The sequence below is a fragment of the Poecilia reticulata genome, chromosome 12 (genome assembly GCF_904066995.2).
Source record: "Poecilia reticulata chromosome 12, P_reticulata-male-v2, whole genome shotgun sequence".
In the NCBI taxonomy this organism is placed as follows: domain Eukaryota; kingdom Metazoa; phylum Chordata; class Actinopteri; order Cyprinodontiformes; family Poeciliidae; genus Poecilia; species Poecilia reticulata.
The window spans coordinates 19,148,208-19,160,541 of record NC_088841.1 but is presented as its reverse complement, the minus strand read 5'-3'; the positions used below and the strand labels follow the sequence as shown (position 1 = coordinate 19,160,541).

At 37.8% G+C, this 12,334-nt stretch overlaps 1 long non-coding RNA gene across 1 annotated transcript in view; it reads left to right on the top strand.

Annotated features, from left to right (window-relative positions):
• Positions 1 to 11,656, top strand: part of LOC103473576 (uncharacterized) — a 60,834-nt gene extending 49,178 nt beyond the window's left edge. The window contains exon 5 of the long non-coding RNA XR_014090175.1: positions 10,986 to 11,656. This is a non-coding gene — a long non-coding RNA (uncharacterized LOC103473576). The remainder of the gene's footprint in view (positions 1 to 10,985) is intronic.
• Positions 11,657 to 12,334: the final 678 nt, after the last annotated feature.

Sequence of the window (12,334 nt, the reverse complement as noted above, 5' to 3'; positions counted from 1 at the left end):
GCTACAGCAGTGGTTACATGGCTGCTTCCTGAGTGAGTGTGTAGAGGAGGCCAGTCTCCTGAAACTGAATTTTCCTCTGCTGTTAAACGAAGTTTAAATTTCAGTTTCCTCTGTTTGGTTGGCTCTTGCGTCCTGACTGCTGAATCTGTGACACTTGCAGACACAAAGACAGATGGAGATTCCACGAGTTTGTGAGTTGCACAGAGCTTAATAGCACCTTTGACACTGAGAAAGGGGAGGTGAAGGCAAGCTATTGATCTCCAGTGCTGCCCCCCAGAGTATTTAATTGTATATTTGAAATGATGGGAATAAAGCTATGGCTGCAAGAAATTGAGAAATGCCAGACTTCATTCTTTAGGTTTTACAGCTATTGTGCAAAGTCATTTTGACTAAACAAATCCAGTTTTTAAACACAATATTTAGTTTTACAAGGTTTGCTTCACAGGTGAGATTTGGATTGAATTGTGACTGCCACTGACATTTTGTCTCCTATCTAAAAGGTTTCTTCACTTCTGAACATAATGGGAAGTAACAGGCATATAGAATAATCGCTTATAAGACTATTGGTCATTAATGAGAAAACTGAGTATTGATCAGCTTGGTGTCTGCAGTTAAATTTCTCCAGTGTAGAAGCCTAAACATTCAAAGCTGCATATACCACATCAGTGAGTTTGTGCTGGAGTAATTATTTAGTATGAAGTGGCTTCCGAATGAGAGTATTGTTGGTTTAATATCCACTGCAATATGCTTGCAAATTGATTTGAGGTAAAGATTCCCACCCCTTTAAAAAAATCCAACGGAAAAACGTTTGATATTCAAGCCAAGCCAGCAACTGTAATTGACATGTTGACGGTGGTTCTGTGTGAAGCCTTGTTTCACTTTATTGTGCAAAAAGACAACATGGCAAATCATGGGAAAAATCTGTATGGCTGCTCTGTTTATTATTGGCATTTCCAAGTATTCCCAGAATAATATACCAGCATTTCATTCGCAAAGAAATTAAACTAGCAGAACTAGAGAAACCTGACTTTTATCTTAAAAGTGAGTTCTGAGTTGGCAACAAAATGCCATGAGTCCAGTGGGGAGTAAGAGTTCATGCATTTTTCATGTATCCCCTAATGTAAGAGACTCACTGTGGAGAGACTTGATCTTTCTTCTTCAAGAAAATACTGTGATTAATTCTTTACCACTGCAGACTTCTAATGCAATGTGCACTGTTTGAAGCTCTGCTTTGTAAAATCTAAGTATATATAAAAAAAAAAAAAAAACTTGGTGTCACTGGCCAAGACAGCTCAGGCTATCCAAGGTCTCCATAAAGACATTGGGAAACGTGTTGCAATATTTTGAGTAGCACCAGAAAGCTTTGAGCATTTTGGTAAGCAGAGGATATTAATAAATCCCTCTCCATGCAACAGCTCAAGTCAAATCAGAAATACTTTATTAATCCCAAACAGAGATTAAATGTCGTCGTTCCTCCTATTATCCAAGGTTTTGATTTGTTCCCCCAAAGACTTGTTGGAGAAGTCTTTGGGGGAACAAACCTCAACAGTAAAAGTAATCAACTTTACTACTAAAGGTTGCAATTAGCAGCCATCCTGAAATCCTAACTTCAGGTCGTAAGAGTTCTCCCACTTTCTGAGTGGGAAGTCCGACTTGGGTGGGACGTTCCAGATGGTTTCTCCAACTGGGAAGTCGGGACTACTGAGTGCAAATGGGACATGGCATAAAAGCAAACTGCAAAGAAAGTGGCCGCTTGCTCACAAAAACCTCACAGCTGCGGCGGCACATGGGTTAAGCACAACCCACATCTGGAGACCTTAGTTTCCGACGTGGCTGTCACCGATTTGATTCCCGGCCTGGTGACCTTTGCTGCATGTCTTCCTCCTTCTCTCATTACCCACTTTCCTGTCAATTCACTATCAAATAAAGGCCACTAGGGCCTTAAAAAAATAAAAACCTATGAGCTATGGTGTCTTGTTAGGACAAACATATCAGAGCTGCTGCATTTCCAGAGATAACAAAGCAACATCACCCTCCTTTGGTGCTGTTATGTTCCTACCTCACTTGTTAATTTGCAAGTTATCAGAATTTCATTAGAGTTCAGCGAAGAGAGACGCTTGGAATGTAATTTAGGAGGCTGATTGGCTGGAAATTACTCTTTAGGTTATTGTGTTAATAATAAGGACTAACACTGCATATCTAAATTAAAATCTAGATGATAAAGTTTCTTTAATAAAACCAATTATTATAACATATGTCCAAATCCCCATAATTTGTGATTTAATGTCAATTTCTGTGCTCTTTAAAGGTTTCTCATTCTCTTTCCTACATTTTCTCTTTTTAAATATCTTGCCATGTTATTTGTTCCTGCACAAACTTTCTCTCTCTGATTTGCCGAGCAGGGCTGGTTTGTTTACTTATTAAACTGCATCTGGGTAAAAAGCAGCCTTGGATTTTCATTTCAAATCATTTTCACCATTTATTAATGTGTTGATCGTCTCCCATAGCACCTCTCCGAGAGCTTGTTTATCGAAAAGCCAAATATATGAGGTGGATATTTAATCTAGTTCAAGTGGAATTATTGCCACTGATGTTGCTTTAGTTCTTTCCACACTAAGTAGGTGTTCAATCAAGGCTGAGAGTAGCTGTTTACTTGTCTTTAACGCATAAAGTCCACCCTATGTTTCAAAATATTACATTCATTATGAGGATGCTTTTTGTTGATATGGAGGATATATTAGGGTACTTTTTCTTGCTGTAAAGACTAAATCCAAGCTCTCAAACGTCCCCCCTGCGTGGCCCTGAACAATGGGACACTGGGGACAGGCGAGATCACGTAAAGAGATTATTAAAATCCGAAAAAAGTCAGCAAGTCACCGGTGCCCTTCTGAACCCATTGACTTGCATGTAAGGATTTTCGGGGTGACAGTTTAAGACTCTCTCTTGAGATTGAGTTTTCATTATCCAGTCAGTTTAAAATAAGCAGAACATTTTGTGTTGAAGCTTTGAGTAAACTCAACCCTTGTTCAGGTGACTTGTTTATTCTCTTTCTTCAAAAAAATAATCATATGTCATGTGGTAAGAGTTGGGGACATGTGGTAGATATAGTTCATGTCCAATTGTTTCATGCGTTACCCTGCTTCAGCACACCTGGTTTGAATTAATGATTCTGCAGAAGCGTTCTGCAAAAACTCGATGGCGTGTTTAGGAGGTGATTTCCGTGAAGCGTCGACCAATTAAAAACCCCTGACATGTCAATATGTATGGCAGTGGTGTCCAATGTCAGTCCTGCAGGGCCAGTGTCCTGCATTTTTATGCGACTGGATAAAATGGTGTTTCATTAGCAGGCCTCTGCAGAACTTAGACATGCTGAGGAGGCACTTGCACCATTTGCCAAAACTAGAGAACTAGAGCTGGACACCCTCAATACAAGGTATTGAGTTTGTATTCACTATTTAGACTTTATACGTTGACCTTGGCTTTCTATTTTGTTTGAAGGGTTCTGTGTTAATTCTTTTACATTTGTATTGTATGTATCGATATTCTTCCTGTTTGTTGGTGCTCCTGATCGGCGTGTCTTGCAGTGTTTGTCTAGCCCAGTGGTTTTTAATCCTGGGCCTCAGGACCCACAGTTGTTCTTCTTTCAGATGTTTCCCTGCTCCAGCACACATGAGTCAAATGAAGCGTGAAGTCAGGTGTGCAGAGGCAGAGAAACACATAAAACATGCAAGACAGTAAGTCCTCGGGATAAACTAACACTCGTTTAGCCAATCCCTGCTGCTCGTTTCTTCAGTTTGCCTTCAGCTTCTTCCACTCAATTAATTAGTCTCACCTGTTTCCCCCTCCGTTATGGTTTATTTGGTTCATTATGAGATCCTCCTGTTTACACAGCCATTTTTATACCATCTGGGGGTTCTGCCTCTTCCTTTGCAACTTGTTTGTGGACTTTTCATTTTTCTACCAACTCTGCCAGTCTGCCCCCTGCTTGCCTACATTTTGGTCTTACTTCAGCATCCATCTTCAAGAGAATACATTTTCTCCCAGTTCTGCTTTGTAAATACCTCCGACTTGGTGTGAGATCATAGAGATGTACATTTTTCTTCTCTTCAGGACGTTGCATAAGCATGGATGTGTCTTGAGGCAGTAAAAATGTGGCTCGTCTTAAGTTGTGGAGTCATTTTTAATGTGTTGCAGATTCAAAAGCAATAATGGGATCACCTTTTTTTGATTTTGTAAAGTGTCGATCTAATACTATAGTAGTCACTTGTTGCAATAGAGGAACTTTCTGGTAGTATTTATTAGAGATATGCCGATCAGGTTTTTTCCTGCCGATACCGATCACCCCTGAGGGTCGATCACCGACACCGATCACATAATTTTTTTTTAAATCATAAACACTACCGGTTACATTATATGGAAAAAGGAACCATGAATTCACCTTAATTTAGACAAAAACTTAATAACTTTTTCCAAGAAGAAAATTAAACAAAACAGGCATTCTGCAAATTGTACTGCTATCTGTAATACCATCTTTAACAGACTGATAACATATGAAGGCTCTGAAGAGGTTAAATAATACAAAGAGCCAAAATAAAACTTATCAACATTGCCAAAAAAATTCAAGTATAAAGCTTAACATTCAAAGGCAAATGCAGGATCCATTACAATAAACAATCCTGAGTTACTGAATGAAAACTTCCTGATAGCATGGCGGCTAGCTGATTACTGCTAGTTCTGAGTGGCTGTTTCTGACTGAGCAGAGTAATTATGCAGAACAGAGAGGTGATCGATTATTTTTTTTAGAGATTATCTGTCTCCTGTTAGGTCAGTGAAAGTTTTAATACATATGTAAAATGCTTTTTTTAAGTTAGATGCTGCAGCTTTAAGCAGAGGTTTGGTGTGAGAGTCACTACCAGGTGGAGCAGAAGCGGCGCTCCGTCTGTGAAATATTACTACCTGTAGCTCGTAGCAGCGGTTCAACAGTGAGAGCAGAACCAGCGTCTTACATCGCAGCTCGAAGACTTAAATAATTTTGCGGGTTATTTGTTTAGCTTTCTGACCGTAATGCTAATCCGGGTGAGTGAGTGTGCGCTGCTTTACCTGCTTTCTGATCCTCCATATGTCTTTTTTACTGCAGTGAGCCTCGATGTAGCCAAACTCCGTCAAGTATGCCATGGTTTTTATGTTGTATTAGCTTCGTTGTGTTGATGCATTTTGACGTGCTTCAATTTTCCGCGTCAACACGCAAACTTCCCCATTCACTCAGTGCGTTATAGTTCCACATCGCTTAGGATTTGTTGCTGTGCGTTTGCGCAGAGTGAAGGAAAGAGGAGACCAGCTGCACAGGGAGGCTGCGAAATGAGATGCAGGTGATCGGTATCGGCAACAAGAGCCAATGATCGCGGATCACCGATCATACACTTTTTCACGGAAATCGGCCGATTATGATCGGTGACCGATCGATCGGCACACCTCTAGTATTTATAGTACCACACTATTGTCAGGTAAGGGTAATTACTTTACTGAATTCCAAAAAAGCAACATTTAGCCGAAATTACTTGAATAGGAAAAACTGTCACTGGAAGCACTGTTTTAATTTACACAAATTATCTAGTGTAAGTGAAAAGGAATTGTCTTTCTGCTCCAATGTGGTATGCGACTTAATTTTCGCTCATCTCTTTATTTCTTTGTTCTTAGTGTCAAAATCTGACTAGTTTGGATATTTGATTAAATCATTTTAACAAATTAATTTAGATTAAACGTCACAACTCAAACACTCTGCATTTGAGTAGCTTTTTTTATGTTTTTAATTTGACTAGTATTTCTTTTATCAATTTTTACTTTAGCGTGAGATAAATAGATTGAAGTACTGCTACTTTTACGTGAGTACAAATCTGGGCTATACTACACACCTCGGAGTTAATACAATGAACTCACTATTGGACAACATGGAATTAGTTTAGCTGGATCTGTCATTCTCATTAGATATTTGTATTTTTCCAGTGAGGTTTCTGCTAATGTCTTCATTAAAATATATGTGTTTCTTTTCACTTATTCTTTTCAAAATGTCAATTTAAAAAAAAAAAATCTTTTGTTTCATTTCTGGTCTACATTCTGTTAAAGCTTCCACATGTCTTCACCACAAAATCTGTATTTTTTTTTTTTTTTTCCACAGAGCAACGGCAATAAAAGCCTGCAGCTCTAAAGATGAATTATCCTGTTCCAGAAGCCCGTTAAGTCCTTTTTCTTGGTGTAGATTTCTCAAGTTATGTCACCAGCTTGCCTTTTAATGGCACTGCATCTTGGATTGTTTATCTTTTAGTGTGTACTTTATAGTTGGTTCATTGTTAGAAATTCAATTACAAAATTGCCCTGCTGGTAACAACTCAGATAAGTAAAAGCTCAAATAAGCTCTTAATAAGCTTAATTTTATTGGACTTTGAATATATTCATTAACCTCCTTTAGGCTATTTTTGGATGTCTATTCTCAGTTGCTCACAATATACATATTAACACAGGACAATTTATGTAGACAGATGTTTTGCTAAGTGATTTCTCATGTTGGACAAAACAGTTGATTGGTGTGTTTTTATTTTGGATGCTTGATAAAGACATTCAAAGAACAATGCAATGCTCGCCATAGTTTTAATGAATCTAAGCATCTATTATGCAGGTTTAACTTGTGAAGTACCCTTAATTTAACATGCATGTTTGAGATAAAATTTACAATGTGGCCTACATAAGGCTATATAAGGTAACTTTCTATATTTTTGTCTATATATTTTTTTCTACATTTGTTTTTTTACTTTTTAGCCTAACTAGTGATTTTGTTTAAAATTATTGTATGTTGAGAATCTCCTACATCCCTGTTGAAAAACATACATCATTTTTTTATTTACCATTAAGCTCATTTCTTTTTAAAGGAACAGCATATGATGCATTACATCACTCCACCATGCAATGCATTTTGACTGGCAAAATTCATCTCGTCTGGGAAAATTATTTTTAAGCATTTCTTGTGAAATAAGATCAGGAAAAAAATATATTGACTTGATTTGTCGCTCATTTCAAGAGGAGAAAAGGTGCTTTTTATTTGTCGCAGGATAGATTCCCTGTTGCCTGTGGGATTTGGTCTCTGATTTACAGTAAGCCTGTTTTGTCTCCAGTACACAGTGATGGAGCTCCGGAGGGGAATAAAGCTCTGCAGGGAGAAGGGCTTACAGGGTGGAAGTCAGTGGGAGAGGGATCAATGAGTGTCAGAGAAGCTCAGACTGAACTGTCTGAGTTGTAACATAGTTATTCTTTCAGCCAGTCTTCTTTCGAGAAACTGATGAGGGTTCCACGTTCAATTTGGAGAAGCAGTTTGCCTCAGTAGTGACATTTACACATGTGTTGCCATGGAAGTGATTGCAACACCTAATTTAATGATTTAGATGGGTATGTTAATATTTATTTCTACATTCTCTGCTGTTGATGAAGGTGAGGTAAAAGTAGGAAAAGCGCTTCATTTAATGCTTTGAATTCTTAACAGTGATGAATGAAATGTATATATTTTTATAGATGACCCATCGGATCAAATAAGAGTTTAAAAGTAATCAGAATTTAGATTGATGACTTCAAAATATTTTTTTTTCATGATTGGCAGGTTGGTCTTCACCCAGTCAGCATTGAATGGAATCTTATACTGAATATAAGAATTTTCTCTTTGCATTTTCCAACTTTGTTTTGACTCACCAGAATGAAACTTGAATGCTTGCAATTATTTCCCCTGGACATAAGATTTTGGTCAGGAGTGCATGTTGTCTGTGACTGAACTTTTGGTGAGTCTGATATCTAACAGAATAATTTTGAGTATAATTTTTGCACCACGATTGGACATTTTTTTAATTCTAACATTTTAGTGGCAGTCGGATCACAAGTATTGAAAGTGGTAGACCAGAAAGCAGGATTATTTTACAGATTTCTTCCTCTAGCAAATGACAAATTAATTAATATTAAGTACATACATTAAGCTTTTCTGCAGTCAAAACTGTTTTCTTTTTTTTCCCCACTGAATTCAACACTGGTTGAATTTGCATGTATACATTGAACAATTAAAACATTCCAGAAAGCTTCATTAACAATTTTTTACATGTAAAACACATCTAGCAGTGAGCATACCTTGATGAAACATTGTTGTGTAACCAACAATGGATCCCAAAGGCCTCTAGAAAAATAAATGTAATAAAGATTGACATTTGTTAATTATATGTGGTGTTACAATTTGCCATTCCCCACCAAATCAACAATGCGCCCCTCCCCCGCAACAAAAAAAGAGGAAAAAGCTAAGTAACAAATCTCAAAGGTCTCAATTCTGAAGTATGGATCAGATGGTTTCATTTTGCCAGCCTCCAAAATGTGATTTTAATCAATGTCATGGGGCCCCGGACTCACATGTGGGATTAACACACCCCAGTAATCTTTCAAGCAAAAAACATGTACATCTGTCACTCCTTTCAGAATCAATCGGCGTCCTCAGGCTGCATTCTTCACACCAGCTCTGTTGGCCAATGTTTCCAAATTGCACGACAAGAATCATGAACCAGCTGCTGGATCACATACATTTTCACTGTCGGGAAGAAAAAAAAAAAAAAAAAATCCAGAAAAAAAACTAAAAACATAAGTCATTACAATAAGCCCTGTATCAGCAGAGCATAGGTAGAGGAGTCTCTACTTCAGGTATTTTCTGGGTGCCTAAAAGGGGGGAACTGGATTCACCCTAACCTGGACCTGAGGGCTGGCATATTCATCTCTTCGTTGTCTGTTGTACTGGGTCAATCGGTTTATCTCTTTTCCAGAATGATGCACGTTTCCATATTTCTGACATTCGCTCTTCAGGACGTCTGTTACAATTGCACTGTGTTCTCCTTCAGCCTGTGCTGTCCCTGAGCCGGAGGGTGTTCAGGTGTTGTACCGAAGTGGCAGATAGCCTTGGTGAGATAGAACGGCGTCTTGTTTGACCACATATGTGGATGATCAACTTCTGAGGCAGCATGCTCAGAGCAGAAGCACACACACAGATACTCATTTTGGCAGCTACTCAATCTGGGTTTCATGATGAACCACGAGAACATGTAAGCCCCAGCAGAGAATATTGTCTTCCTGGGACTAGTACTAGACTGTGTTCACCACCTTTCTGTCAGTGGACATGCAGGACATGTTGATATCCTGCCTCACTATGTTCCACCAGCCTGTCCCTTTCAGGCTGTGCGGTTTGCTGCTGGGATTGATAGATTCTACAATACTAGTTGTCCCACTCAGCCATCTGCACATGAAGGATATTCTGCACTAGGTAGCAATGCTGAGACTGTCATGGTCCATGGAGAGTGCTAATCATGGCAGAATGTGGTGCGACCTTGGCTCTGCTGGACGTTCTGCAGCAGGGGACGCCTTTAAGTCCCGTTGTAATGAAAAGTTTGTCAGAATGAGGAATTCATGAAAGTTGTATAAGGCTTTATGCTTTACAAAAAAAAAAAAAGTTTACTCCACCTCATTGCAATGCGAGTGGATTAAACCTTTTGGGGCTGTACATAGAGCACCTCGTTTGTGATTAATTTACTAAAACACCCTAATGGTTTGCTTAGTTATGATCAAAAATTTCAAGGTGTTCATAGGTCTGAACACCCTTCAAATGATGACCAAGTTGCATGCATAAAACTGGTCAAAGTTTAGTTGGTGCTACTGGCCCTGACTCATTCTTATTCTGCCCTCCCAGCTTTCTTTGATTTGACAGGGTCAAATCATAATTGCCTGTGGTTGCATGGAAGAGCAAATGGCTGCTGCTTCAGAAGTCTCGCAGCATCAGCTTTCAATACAAGGTTTGGAGGACAGAGGACCCACAGGAGGAAAATGAGATATGCTTTAAAGCCAAGACCTTGGCAAACAGCCACAGCTGGCTTAAAACGTGTCGGTAACAATTAGGCCCGGAGACCCTGATGGGGGTATTCTCTAAGCTGATTTAAATAGTAAAGCTAACTTGTCATTAAAAAAGGGTTGTGCAGTTTTTTTTTATGCCTTCGATTGTATTTAAAGCCTTTAAAATTATTTATGTTCAGGTTGGAGTGGATACTTGCTGTGAATCTGTGTTGAAAAAGTGTTGAACAGGTTAAATAATTTACTGACTGACGGAAATTGGTTAGGCTAAGAAATAATTAAAACAAGCAGTTGGACTCATCGCAATATTTCTACTTTTGAAGTATTTATGTAGTTTTACACCTTTCAACCCTTCACTTAATTAGTTTGAAACATTATTTCCTTTCTTAGAATAAAACGATTTATGCTCTAAAATATTTTCAAGTAGAGAAAAAATATTATTTTTAGTACCTTGTCCCTTTTAGAAGCCTTCTCATATCCAAGGGATACAAATTTTAAAGTCAATTTCATTTTGGCTACAATGATATTAAGATTAAAAAAAATTTTTGTTATACAATGCATCTGGAAAGTATTCACATCACTTCAGTTTATACTAGGTTTATTGTTCCATCTTTGTTTCAAATTGTAATACATTAATCTCTTTCCACAAAATTCGACCCATTATTTTTCCCATCATGACAATGTGGGAAAACATTTTTTTTTTGCAAATTCATTTAAAAATAATGGTAGTAAAAAAACAAGTAATCATAATTACATACGTGTCCAGAGCCTTTGCTTAATACTTTGTTGATCTACCTTTGGCAGCAATTGCAACCTCACACATTTTTTAATATAATGCCACAACCTTGACTCAGATATCTTTAGGCAGTTTTTCCCACCCCTTTCTTCTTTGCACTACTTCTCAGACTCCATCAGATTGGATGGGACACATCTGTGCCCAGCCATCGTCAGATCTGTCCAGGAAGAGTCACAGTGGCTCCAAACTTCTTCCATTTCCAAATGATTGAGGTCACTGTTCCAGTTGGGATCTTCACAGCAGAAATCTTTTCCTTTTTTTTTGTATCCTTCCACAGATCTGTGCCTGAAGACGTTCCCGTCTCAGAAGTCTATTAATTCCTTTGATGTCGTGCTTTGCGTTTGCGCTCTGACAACTGTGGGACTTCATAAAAACAGGTGTGCGCCTTTCCCAATCAAGTCGGATCAACTTGTTTTATGACAGGTGAGCTCCATTTAAGCTGTAGAATCCTCTCAAGGATGATCAGTGGAAACTGCTACATTTAGAGCGTCATGGCAAAGACTACTAATTCTTACATAATGTGGTTCTACTTTTAATAAATTAGGAAAAAGTTCCACAAAAGTCTGGGATATTTGTGTGTAAAGTCATGAGGTAATTGACTTATATTTTCCTAGCATTGTGCTGTGTCTGATGCCTTATTTTCTTTCACAATAAAACATGCTTCAGCATGTCATACTGTGAAAACTCATGTTTCCATTACAAAGTCACTGCTGGGTCTCTGTTTCCTGCTGTGTGTGAAAAGTTGACAGGCCAGACAATGAGCCAGGTTGTATTGATGTCAGTGTTTTTTTTCTTTTGGTGCCAAACAACCTTTTTAAACCTTCACACTAATGTAATACAGATTTAACCCTTGCTGGCGTTTTGCATTGTCCATGTGAGAGTCTCACGGCTGCTGGAATTAAATACATTTTTACTCTGATATAAATAAACTCACCTTTAAAACGTTTAATTTCCTCCAACATTTCAAACTTAAAAAATGCGATTTAAAAAAAAGCTGTATATACAACAATGTTAAGTAAAAATGAAAATGAGAAAAACTAGAAAGCAGTTTTTTTTATTGTTTCATCATAATTTGCAAATTAGATATTTTATTTCCTTTTATACATTTTTCGTATTTATAAAATTGCCTTTTGTTATTTTAAAAGTGTGTTTTATTTCTTCTGTGCCAAGTTAGGAAATGAGTCATGATCACATGAAAGTTAATGCATGAATCGGAATAAACCACCAAAGAATATTTACTCAAGATCACATTAAAAGATTAGAAAAATATCTAGTTTATTGAAGCTTTTTCATCCATATTTTTATGCATTTTATATTTCATACTTTCAGTCACGGGAGGGCTGGTCCAGCCTGTGAAGACATTGTCAAGTGCTCCACCAAAGGAGTGTTGCAGATTCTTTCATAGAAAAATGCCTGTATTTATGACTCTTCTACAAGTTTTTAATTATGACCCTAATAAATTTTTAAGCATTTTTGTTGATTTGTACTGTAATAAAAATCTAATTATCTCCTGAAATAAACAACGTAGTGGTTGAAGAGCAGAACCTCCAGGCTCTTTGAAACATGAGTATCTGCACTCAAAAAACAATATTTTACAGAAGCATGCATGTGGAAATTTGGCTGTCG